This window comes from Ictidomys tridecemlineatus, unplaced genomic scaffold (genome assembly GCF_052094955.1).
Source record: "Ictidomys tridecemlineatus isolate mIctTri1 unplaced genomic scaffold, mIctTri1.hap1 Scaffold_450, whole genome shotgun sequence".
NCBI classification, from domain to species: Eukaryota; Metazoa; Chordata; class Mammalia; order Rodentia; family Sciuridae; genus Ictidomys; species Ictidomys tridecemlineatus.
The window spans coordinates 88,757-101,489 of record NW_027522914.1 but is presented as its reverse complement, the minus strand read 5'-3'; positions in this window follow the sequence as shown (position 1 = coordinate 101,489).

Sequence of the window (12,733 nt, the reverse complement as noted above, 5' to 3'; positions counted from 1 at the left end):
AGCAATGGATTCATCCAACTATGGTAAAATCCTCTAAAATCATAAGCCAAAATAAACCTTTGTGTTTATAATTGTTTTTCTCAGGTATTTGTCATAATGATGAAAATTAATACAAATATAGACAATATGTTAGGCTATAAAAAAGTTTAACAATCAATCTGTATTTCTAAAGAAAATATGATACCCTCTGGACCTGAGTTCCTTCACTAACTGCAATGAAAGATGATTGCATAAAAGTCTCAGTGTGACAGATAAAAAGAGGGACACATTTCCATTTGTTGCCACCTTATCTGCCCTCTGCAAAAAAAAAAAAAAAGAAAATACGATATACACATACACACACACACACACACACACACACACACACACACACACACATATATATATATATATATATATATATATATACCCACACATATACAATGGAGTTTTACTCCATCATAAAGAAGAATGTAATTATGGTATTTGCTGGTAAATGGATAGAACTAGAGAACATCATGCTAATTAGAATAAGTTATACTCAGAAATTCAAGGATCCACCAGGTGCAGTGGAAAATTCATATATTCCCAGTGATATGGGAGGCTGAGGCATGAGGATCACAATTTCAAAGCCAGGCTCACAACTTGTCAAGGCCCTGAGCAAATTAGCAAGACTCCCTCTCAAAATAGAAAATAAATAAATAAATAAAAAGAACTGGGATCAGCTTTCAATGGGTAAGTAACCCTGGATTCAATAACAGGTACCAAGAAAAAAAAGTTAATGGTCAGATTTTTTTCTCTTATATGCAGAAGATAGATTAAAATAAAGAAGAAAATAATGGTTGTGTTGAGAATACTAAGAAAATAGAAGAAAGATCAATGGAGCATCAGAAGGGGATTGTTGCCAAGGGATGTGGTATGGGAAAAGCAAGGAACAGGGGAATTAAATTAATCAAATTATGCTGTGTACATATATTAACATGCCACAGTGAATTTTACTTTTATGTATATCTATAAAGTACTATTTTTAAAAAATCTATAAATATAAATAAATATAAACTATAAATAAATAGGAGGAATATCAATAGAGGAGAATAAAAGGAAAGGAGAAGGGAATGGAAAGAAAAAGTATTAAGGACTGATTGGAGGAAATTATATTATGCAATTGTGTAATTATATCACTGTAAGCCCCGATATTCTGTATAACTGTAATGTACTAATTAAAACATTAAAAGCAATTAAGTAAACAAATTCTGGGAAATTTGTGGAGAAATAGAAACACTATGCACTGTTTATGGGAATATAAATTAGTATAGCCACTTTGGTAAACAATATGAGGTTTCTCAACAAACTGAAAATTAAACTACCAATGATTCAGCTTTCTGATTCCTGGATATATATCCAAAGGAAATGAAGTCAACATAAAAAAGAGACCTTCGTAACTATGCTAATTGTGGTACTATTAACAAAAGCCTAGATATGGTGTCAGTTTATGTCTCTCAGCAGAAGAATGGATAGAAAAAATGTTGTACATATACACAGTGGAGTATTATTCAGCCATAAGAAAGACTGGAGTCCTGTCAGTTACAGAAAAGTGGTTGGAACTGAAGGACATCGTGTTAAGCAAAATAAGCAAGATATAGTATTGTGTATTGTGTCTCCTGTGTGGGAGAAAAATGAGTTATTAACAGGGAATAGATGGGAGAGAAAGAAGAAGGTTATAGGCATAAAAATATATGGTGTGCACATGTGGAAATATCAGTGAATCCTATTAATTTGTCATATTAATATGTGTCAATAATAATGTTAGGTAGTAAAATATTGATAAAAATACATATGCTACATATTTGTAAATATATGAAAAGTTTTTAAGTAGAGTATAGTCATATATCAAAATATTTACAGTTTTTATTCTCATATAATATGCATTTAGGGCTGGTAACAAGTGGTAAATAAATTGGACTTTGATTTTTTGCCTTATGAAGTTTTTGACTGATTTTATGATAAGTCTCACTTTTAAAATTAATTTAAGTACAAAAAATAAAATATTTGGGGCTGATAATGACATTATATTGATAATTTCATAAGTATATTGAAGGTTGAAGGTTGCATAAACACAGGCCTTGACAGTATGTAAATGAAAGCTAAATGATTTTACCTAAATGAATTAACAGAGAGAATAAGTGGTACACCAAGACAGGCTTCTAGGAGAGTTGTCAAAATCAATCTATTCAGTTCTACTTCCTGTTCCTCCTAGGTCACATTTGACAACATTTTATTTTTAAATTTTGGAGTTTTTAGGTACCAGATATTGGCAAATAGTAGAATAACTGTTCCCTTCCATAGATTTTTGTTTTTTACATAAACATCCTGTTATGCCATGTCTGCAGGTATCAGTCTCATATATAATAAACATGATCTGGGTGTGCAGTTATTCAGACAGATAGTGTAAATTTTGGCATCACCCTAACATATGCACTCCATCAAAGCTTAAATCACAGTTCACATTGGAATGTTGAACTGAGGCCAAGAAATAATAGACTGATACTTTAAAAATACCATCAATTGTGTTTAAAGCTTCTTAAGATATCTCATATGAAAGACAGGTAATCCAACTAATGCAAGATTCTTGTATCCCTGGCAATTTGATCTTAGTACATTATATGGCACATTATCAATTATAATATTAATTTTAATACTTATATTATTGTTATTTGTCAATTTCTGTGTGATCAATTTGTGTGAGATTATGGATGTATCAATCAAACTTGAAAGATGTGGCTGAGATAACAGTCGGTAGAGCTGGTCTGTCCATAATTACAAGGTAAAGGTAAAACTTCTTTTTGTCTTGCTTCACTTAATCTGAGAGTATAGATCTATGGAGTAATAAAAGGATAATTCTTAACTTTTGATTGTTTTGTGGTAAATTTTCCCAAGTTCGCTTAAAAAGGAGAAATGATATGAAATAGTGAAGATTTTTAAATAACAAAATTAAACTCTGATTAACATCTACCAGCTTTTTTGTATTTAAAATGATCAAAACCGATGCTGAAGTCATGCTGCTGGTAAACTTTCCTTGCCCATGTCCCTTTTCACACCAACTTGCGTCACCCTCTCCATGTTTCTCTAAGGTCTGGCCACATTGATCTTTTTGCAATTTTCAAGCACATATATCTACTCATGTTTTAGGATAATACTCATATTTGTTTTTGTTGTGTATTAGATCTCAATCTACTCCAACCTTTTTTTAAGGGAAATATTTCCTTAACTGCTATGTAATTTGGGTTCCCTTTAATACATTGTCTCATAATGTCTTCTGTTTCTTTCATAGCAATCACCATCATTTGTACAGACATTTTTGATAAAACCATTGCTAACAAACTTCTCTCAATGGACTCTAAATTATGAAAAGTAATGTACATGATTGCTGTGTTCACTACCATTCAGTGAGTTAATGAACTCATGCAAAGTTTGCTACTTTGCAAATACCCAATAAATGTCTACTCAGTGACTAAATATTGTGTTATTTACATGAATACCATATCCTTCTAGGAATTATCTTTTTTTATGTGTAGTTTACAGAATGCCTAATGTAGTCAGTATATTGTTTTAAATATATAAAAATCAATAACTTTTTCATAACAAACATTTTTTGAGCATGATAACATTTGCCTGGGAGATATATATATATACATACATACATACAGGGATTGAACTCAGGAGTACTCAATTACTGAGCCACACCCCCCATCTCTATTTTGTATTTTATTTAGAGACAGAGTCTCACTGAGCTGCTTAGCCTGTTGCCATTGCTGAGGCTGGCTTTAAACTCATAATTCCCCCTCTCAGTCTCTTGATCCACTGGGATTACAGGTATGTGCCACAGTGCCTGGCAAATTATTACATTATTTTTTTAGCTCAGTTTCCTATTGTGCAAAATTAAAGTGTGTTAGCTTATCTTGAAGTCTTTGAGGAAATAATTATCCTTATTTTTCAAATATTCTACCTTCCAGTCAATGCTAGTCCTTTTAACTTGAGGAAAAGCAATTTTTTTTAACAACAATTTAACAAACTTGTTAATAGAACAATTATATAGTTCCAGACAATCTCAATTTCATGAAAAAAAACTGTATTTTTTTCAGAAAATAAGAGAAAAATAACTGGATATTATTAAGAATATAAGTCTGATATTGAAGATAAATTTTATCTTTTGACTAGACTTCAGAGAACCTTGCTAAAATTTAAACTGATAAGCTGATATATGAATGTCAAGAGATTTCTTAAGTAACCACAGCCATATTCTGGTTAAGTAGGAAAGGGGTCTGATTGAAAAGCTCATATTTTCTCTAAAAGTACTTGACTCATACCAATTTCATACAAGATAGAAATCTGCTTGATGATTTGAGCTATCATTTACACACTTTTTGTCACTCAAATTTTAAGCTGATACTCCATACTTTTATCCTGATAGAAAGCACAAAAAATGATATGTTGAGGAATAATGACCTATTATTCTTTTGTTTAAAAATAATAGATCATTCCTAAAATGAGAAAGAGACAAAATTAATAAAATACATTTTGACATATTTTATTAAAAATTAAGTGTCTTCACACATCTGCATTCATAATGACATTCCAAAGGGGAAAAAAATCTTACTTGGAGGTCAGAATACAAGATAAGAGAAACTCAGGCTCATTAACATCTGAGAACATATCTGTTGCTGATTTAATTAAAGATCATGGAATAAATTGTGCAGTGTTCCTGAAAGATACACTTTTATAAAACCTAACTTGTACTGTGAGCCTTCTTTCTTACATGCAAGTTCAATTCTGTGTGTGTTAAATTTTTTTACATGAAAAAAAGAATACCATATGCACAAATAAAATGATTTAAAATATGAAATCAAATTTTATTTTTGTATAATGTATCTATATGAATATATACTTATAACTCAAGATTTTCAAGATCTTATGTTTAAAGATCGAAAATCAAATTTTAGTAGCCCTTTCAAAGTATGTTATTTGACTACATAGATTGATCTGGCTGATTTTTGTAAGTTGAAAGAAAGAAAGTTCTTTCTTTTATCATCACATTTTATATTGTCCTTATAGGAGATCGTATATGAAAAGTGTTATCTGAAGATAAATATCTACCCTGATTCTTCACAACATAAACAAACATAATATACTTAAATGTTAATTAGGTCTGTCTTATTCTACTTTCTTAGTATTTATTCTTTACTTTGATATGGAGAGGCATTCCAGGTGATGAATAGAGAAATATAGTAACAAAGGGGACATAATTATGGTTTAGTATTGTTTTTAAGAAAACATCCCCAATAATTTTCTTTATGGACCTGAAATTCCTGCTGCTTTTTGTGCTCTTGCTTGAGGTTACTTCAAAGAGTGGAGAGGAGTAGGACACATGGAAATGAGACAGAGAAAGAGATTCCTATTGCTCTGTAGTACAGTGTTAAGTTCTGGTATTGTGATGCATCCTACTTCACTCTTCTTGCTTAGGATTGCTTTGATTATTTCGGGTCTTTTATTTCTAGAAATGAACTTATGACTGCTTTTTCTATTTCTAGGAAAAATGTCACTGGGATTTTAATGGGAATTGCATTAAAACTATATAAGGTTTTTGGTAGTATGACCACTCTGACATTGTTAAGTTTGTCTATGGAAGGCCATGGAATTCATTTGGAGAAATAAGAGACCCAGAATAGCCAAACCAATCCTTAGCAAGAATAGTAAAGCAGGAGGCATCACAATACCACACCTTAAATTATACTACAGAGCCATAGTAACAAAAACAGCATGGTATTGGCACCAAAACTGGCACAGACCAATGGTACAGAACACACAGAGACAAACCCACATAAATGCAGTTATGGGCCAAAACATTCATTGGAGAAAAGATAGCCTCTTCAACAGACAAATGGTACTGGGAGAACTGGAAATCCATATGTAGAAAAATGAAATCAAATCCCTGACACCCTGCATAAAACTCAAATCAAAGTAGATCAAAGACTTAGACATTAGAACATAGACCCTGACCCTAATACTAGAAAAAGTGGACCTAAACCTTCACCATGTAAGCTTAGGAACTGAATTCCTTAACAAGACTCCTAAAGTGCAAGTAAAATCAAGAATCAATAAATGGGTCTGGGCACAATGGTACAGGCCTGTAATCCCAGCAGCTCTGGAGGCTGAGGCAGGAGGATCACAAGTTTAAAGATAGCCTCAGCAACAGTGAGGCACTAAGCAACTCAGTGAGACCCTGTCTATAAGTAAAATACAAAATAGAGCTGAGGATGTGACTCATTGGTTGAGTGACCCTGAGTTAAATCTATGGTACAAAAAATAAATAAATAAATGGAATGGATTCAAACTAAAAATCTCAGCAAAGAAAATAATCAATAACTTGAAGAAAGAGTCTACAGAATGGGAGAAAATCTTTACCACACACACCTCAGATAGAGCACTACTCTACAGGAATATAAAGAACACAAAAAAATTGAACACCATAAAAACAAATAGCCCAATCAATAAATGGGTGAAGGAAATGAACAGTTCACAGATTGATAGACAAATATATAAAAAATGTTTGAAATCTCTAGCAATTAGAGAAATGCAAATCAAAACTATCCTAAGATTTCATCTCACTTCAGTCAGAATGGCAATTATCAAGCATACAAGCAACAATAAATGCTGGGGAGGATATCGGGAAAAAGGTACACCTACATATTGCTGGTGGGACTGCAAATTGGTGCAACCACTCTGGGAAGCAGTATGGAGATTCATCAGAAATGTTGGAATGGAACCACCATTTGATCGAGCTCTCATACTCCTCAGCTTATACCCAAAGAACTTAAAATGAGCATACTATAGTGACATAGCCATGTCAATGTTTACAGAAGTTCAATTCACATTAACCAAACTATGAAATCAAACTAGGTGCCCTTTAACAGATAAATGGCTAAAGAAAATGTGGCATATATAAATGTAATGAAATATTACTGCGCCTTAAAGAAGAATGAAATTATGGCATTTGCCAGTAAATGGATGGAGCTGGAGAATATCATGCTAAGCAAAATAAGTCAATCTGAAAGAAAATCAAAGGCCTAATATTTTCTCTCATATTCAGATGCTAATTCACAATAAGAGGTGGGGGCTAGGGAAAAATAGAGCTACATTGGGTTAGACAGAGGGGAGTGAATGGAAGGGAGGGGATATGAGGGTAGGAAGAATGGTAGAATGCATGAGACAATATTACCCTATGTGCATATATGATTATTCAAATGGGGTGATCCTACATTGTGCACAACTAGAAGAGGATAAGTTGTACTCCATTTATATATGATGTGTCAAAATTCATTCTACAGTCCTACATAAGTAATTAGAACAAATTTAAAAAATAAAATTTCTAATCTTAGGTTGATGTCTTCATACCTACCTTTCTTTACTCTTAATTACTAGGTTACAGGACTGGGGTTGTGTCTCAGTGGTAGTGTTTACCGAGCACATTTGAGGCACAGGTTTGATCCTCAGCACCACATAAATATAAACAAATAAAACAAAGGTATTATGTCCATCTATAACTAAAAACAAAATATTTTTTTAAAAAAATAACTAGGTTATATATTGTCAACAGCAACATGTATATATACTGTGTTTGGGTAACCAATAAAATGCTTTTCTTTCTCTGAGATCATGGTTACCTAAGCAATTACAGTTTTGCAACTTTACAACCTTGTCCTCATTTTCTTAGGAGGCACAGTCTCACCTCCACCACAGGTATTTCTAATGAGGTCAACTCCTACTTCCTAAGGAGACTTTCATATTTGGAGTTAACAGGATTTCAACAGTTGAAAATCCATGCAATATGGAGAAAGCAATGCCAGATTGTGTATGTTCTAAATGTACTTTTCATACATGTTTGATAAGAAACAAATTTTTTTTGACTTATTGTGTTCTTTAAAGATCTGAAATTGCTATTTTATTGCAGTAAAAGGCATTGTCAATGAAACTAAGCACACTGTTGTTTAGGGACAAAACACAGTCCTAAAGTTGGATGAGCCCTAAAAGAGGGTGGTGATGTGAAGGGGTCAAATTTTGGAGAATAAAAGTAATTATCATCAAGGTTTCAAACTGAAAAATCGTTCTTAGAAATTTGACACGAAAAATCTACCTGTGTCTGGTGCCAACACCTTAGGACCAAGAAAAATCACCACTTTTCTTTGTTCTGTTACACAAGAATCATGAAAATTTACAAATAGAATAGAATAAAAGTCTTGAGACTCAACAGAAATAGGGATGTAAAACTGGCTCTTTTATTTTTGTTAATAATAGAAGGTATAGCATTTCTATGGAAATAGAGAATAAGCGGCTGTTCCCAGGTATTATTTCTATATGATAGCTTATGTTACAGAGTCTATTTTAATTTGAATAAATATAAGAAAATTTGATTATGTTTTCTTAATTCTTAAGAGAATAACATTCAGAGGACCCAGAGAAGAGAAAACAGAGTAAAAAGACATATGCAGTTAAGATTACCTACTGTATACTCTACTAGAGGAGTTACTCATCTTAATTTACCAGTAAAGAGACTCTAAGAAAGACAACATTATCTCTATTTCAAGAATCATGTAGATTCAAGAATAATAGAAATTCAAACATTTATCCATGTATTCACCATAGAGACAAAGTAGGAATCAAACTCAGTATTTTGAAAATCAAATTCCATTCATTCTAGTATACTGCCATTTCGGGGGAAGCTACATAATTTTCAGAACACATATGAACTGGATATATGTGGCATTTTTTTCAAAAAGCAGGAATAATATCATTATGGATATGAAACTTTAAAATTTTATTTTTTCTATGGTCTCTTTCTTAACTTATGATAGTGTTTTATCTATGATTTCAAGTTATTCTGAGCAAAAAAAAATTAAAACTATATTTATTAGCATGAATTTTCTGGTCATCTTTAAATTACACAATTTTAAAAGACAAATATAAAAAACACTTAATTTTTATGAAAGATCACCACAAAGATACAATTTGTATTGTATTATGCAAGTATATCTACTTTATAGTTACCAAAAGACAAAAATGCTCCACAAAAAAAGCTGAACTATTCTTATATCATTTCAGGATATATGAATATGCTACCAACACTCTACTTCAAATTTATTGATGATTAGGAAAGGATAAAAACAAAACAAAATAATGAGTTTCCTTATCTTTTCTTTTACTTGTTATTATTTTTAACACATATAGTTTATTGTTACATGGAAGTAATATAAGAAAGGACATGGGTAGGTCCTTGTTTGTTTCAGGATTCATATTTGTTAGAATGTCATCATTTTTCGTATTTAAAAATACCATGGCTTACATGGAAAGAGTAGCCTCTCTTGTGCCTCATACTACTCTCAGACTTATTGAGTTTCCACACATTTTGAATGCCATGAAGTCCTATTCTCATAAGTTGCTATAGCCATTGCAAGTGAAAGATTTTTTAAGAAATGACAGAGATATTGCTTGCATTTTCTCTGCTCATGCACACAACATATTGTCTTTGTTTACAAAAAATGTTGTTTTAATAATTTTTTTATGTTATAGCCAAAACACCAAAAAGAATAACTTACAGAAGGAAAAGTTTATTTGGAGCTCATGGTTTCAGAGGTCTCAATTCATAGACAGTAGATTCCATCACTCTGTGTCCAAGGTAAGGCAGAACATTCTGGGGGAAGGACTCTGTGGAGAAATGTTACTCAGCTCACAGCAGGACTAGATAGCTGATAGAGAGAATAGGGAAGGCACCACAGAGAAGACACACCTTTCCAGGGCCTGCCACAAGTCACCAACCTTCTCCAGCCATGCTCCCACCTGCTTAGTGACCACCTAGTCAGTTCATTCAAACAAGGATAGAGTTATTAGGTTACAGATATCATAATCTAATCATTTTACTAAAAATATTCTTGCATTAATATAGAAACTTTCAGAGGACACCTCATTTCCAAATCAAAACACATGTTGAAGAAATTAAGACATTGGATTGAAATTCAACTAATAAATTCAGAACAGCAAGAACACATAAGAGAAGTAATACATAATTATATTGATCATATATCACTGAAGCCACACAGGTGGTGTGTTTTTTTTTAAAATTCTGAATAATGAGGTAATATAGGACAAGTACAGCAAATGCCAAAAGTAGGGAGTAAGCAAATTGTATAATAATGTACCCTCTTGGAGAGGGCTGGTAACCAATTTGATGGAATCAATTTGTATCCTGAAGGTTTAGTGAATAGCCAAGTGTGATTAAGTATTTTAATAGATTGATAGTGATTAAATAAAGTTAGTTAAATCCTGGAATTAAATAATCATTTTTTATAGAACTGTGCATGATAGTAAAGGAATTTAGTGGTTTTAGTGGTCAATAAGCAGAAGATGAGTACAGGGAATTTATATGATCCACCCATTATTACCTCCATGTTAAAAATAAAGTTTTGAGATGGAGAAGTAAAAGGGATTTAAACCCACTAAATATAGATACTTTGGTCTATTAGAGCCAATCAGTTTATGTGCTTCTAAGTAGCATAGATAAAATTGATTGACTATTGTGAGCACTCAGAAAGTTAATGTAAAAAAAAGTTATTTTACCAAAACACAATTGCAAATGAAGAGTCATGTTCTTAGTTGAAATTTCCTGTATTTCTCAAAGACAAGAACAACTAAGAAAATGGACTAGATTAAACAAATTATGTTTAATAAACAACCCTAAATTTTATTCCAGCTTTACATTAAACTGGTTATAATTTCATATGCATTAACAAAAGTAACTGCTTAAATATTTGTATATGAAAAAAGAAAGACAATAATGTTCTAAATCAATTTATATTCCCCAGGTTTGATGAGTGTATTAATAATACCTCCATGTGCTCAACCATTCCTCAAAATCTGTTAGTGAATATGTACGTGTGTGTGTGTGTGTGTGTGTGTGTGTGTGTGTGTGTACACATGTGCATGCCCATGATTGTGTGAGTACAATTTCAGGAAAAAAATTGGCATACCATAACAGGTAATGTAGCATGTTTGTTTCTAATTTGACTGATCTACTGAATTCCTTCTATGAGAATATAGAATTATTTTCTTTGTAGGCAAAGAAAATGTGATCTTGACATGGTTCCATTTAAAAAAAGATGGTGATGAAATAATTGCCATTCTGCTATTTTCTAAATGGATTTAAAAATCATGCAATATGAAATGTTAAAAGTGTGAAAGAAAGAGTTGTGTATGATTAGGGGGTACTATAAAGTGAATGGTTGTATACCCCAAGAATTTGTGCAATGGAAATTTGAGCCTTGGGGGTTGACAAGGTCATGAACATGAAGCTCTAATGGATGAGATTGAGTCCTTTATGATAGAGACCACATAGTGCTCCCTTGCACCTTTCAAGATTTGAGTTCACATAGCACTTTCAATTATGAAAAAGACAGCCCTCTGTGAATTAGAAAGTGAGTCAGCATTGAGTCATCTGCTATCTTGAGCTGGAATTCGTGACCTCCCGAAATATTAAAAGTAAGTCTTTATTGTTTACAAGCCACACAATTTATAGTATCTTCTTATAGAAATTGAAAGAACTAAGGCAGGAGAGATACAGAAATGAAAGAGAAAGATTTGGAGGGAGTTGCCAAAGCAGAGAGAAAAATAGTGATAAAGTGGTACCTTAGTCAGGCAATCTAGTAATGTTCTTGTTATTTTATTTTTCTGGTTTTATAGATTATGAATAACAACAATTTATGAAAGATTTTTGGTAAATGATCACAATAAAAATTAATGCATGTTGCATTTGAACTACCTAAGAGCATACTTTTGGGGCAGAATAAAACCAATTAAGTTGAAACTAAATTCGGCTTATGTAAATATATTTAGAGAAAAACTCAGTCAACCAACTGAAAGTATTGAATTGAGAAATAAATATATTATGGTTAATATTAACTCATGGCTTTTCCTCATGCTGCATACAAATTTTCAGTATGAGTCTTAAAAGTAAGTCAACAAATAATAGCATTCTTATTTATGAAGTATGTATAGAAAGATGAAGTACAAATAAAGATGCAATATTAGGGAAACTATTTTATTTAATATCATAATACATAATACAAGTGTGAATATATATATATATATATATATATATATATATATATATATATATATATATATATATATCTCCACCCTCTGGGAAAGGAAAAGCACTGGTTTAACATTATGACTTACAGTTTGTATTTCATTTGTTTCAATTCAGGCACAGTTGACAAATGTGTCATTAAAATAATTTCTAAACTACATAACTGTAGGCTCTATCTAGTTTCTTGTTCACATTGTGTACATAGTAATAATAATAATAATAATAAAACAACTGCTAAGGGCCTGCTCTGTACAAGGCACATGAAAAGATGAAGGTAAAGCAAAGGTAATCTGTTTATTTCAGAGCTACCAGCAATTTATAGAGAAAAGACTTTAGCCTTTCTAAAACAGAAAAATAGAAAATATTGCAGACTTTCATAACTGAATGTAAGGTGTTCGGTTAGTGTTCTTTTGATGCTTTAATAGTTCCAAAAACTTAATTGTTTAAAATAAAACAAATTATTAACTAATAACAGTGTGAGTCAAATATGTGTAATGGATTTTGCTAGGCTGAGACCTAGGTCTTTGCAGGGCTGTGTTCCTTTTGGAGGGTCTAACA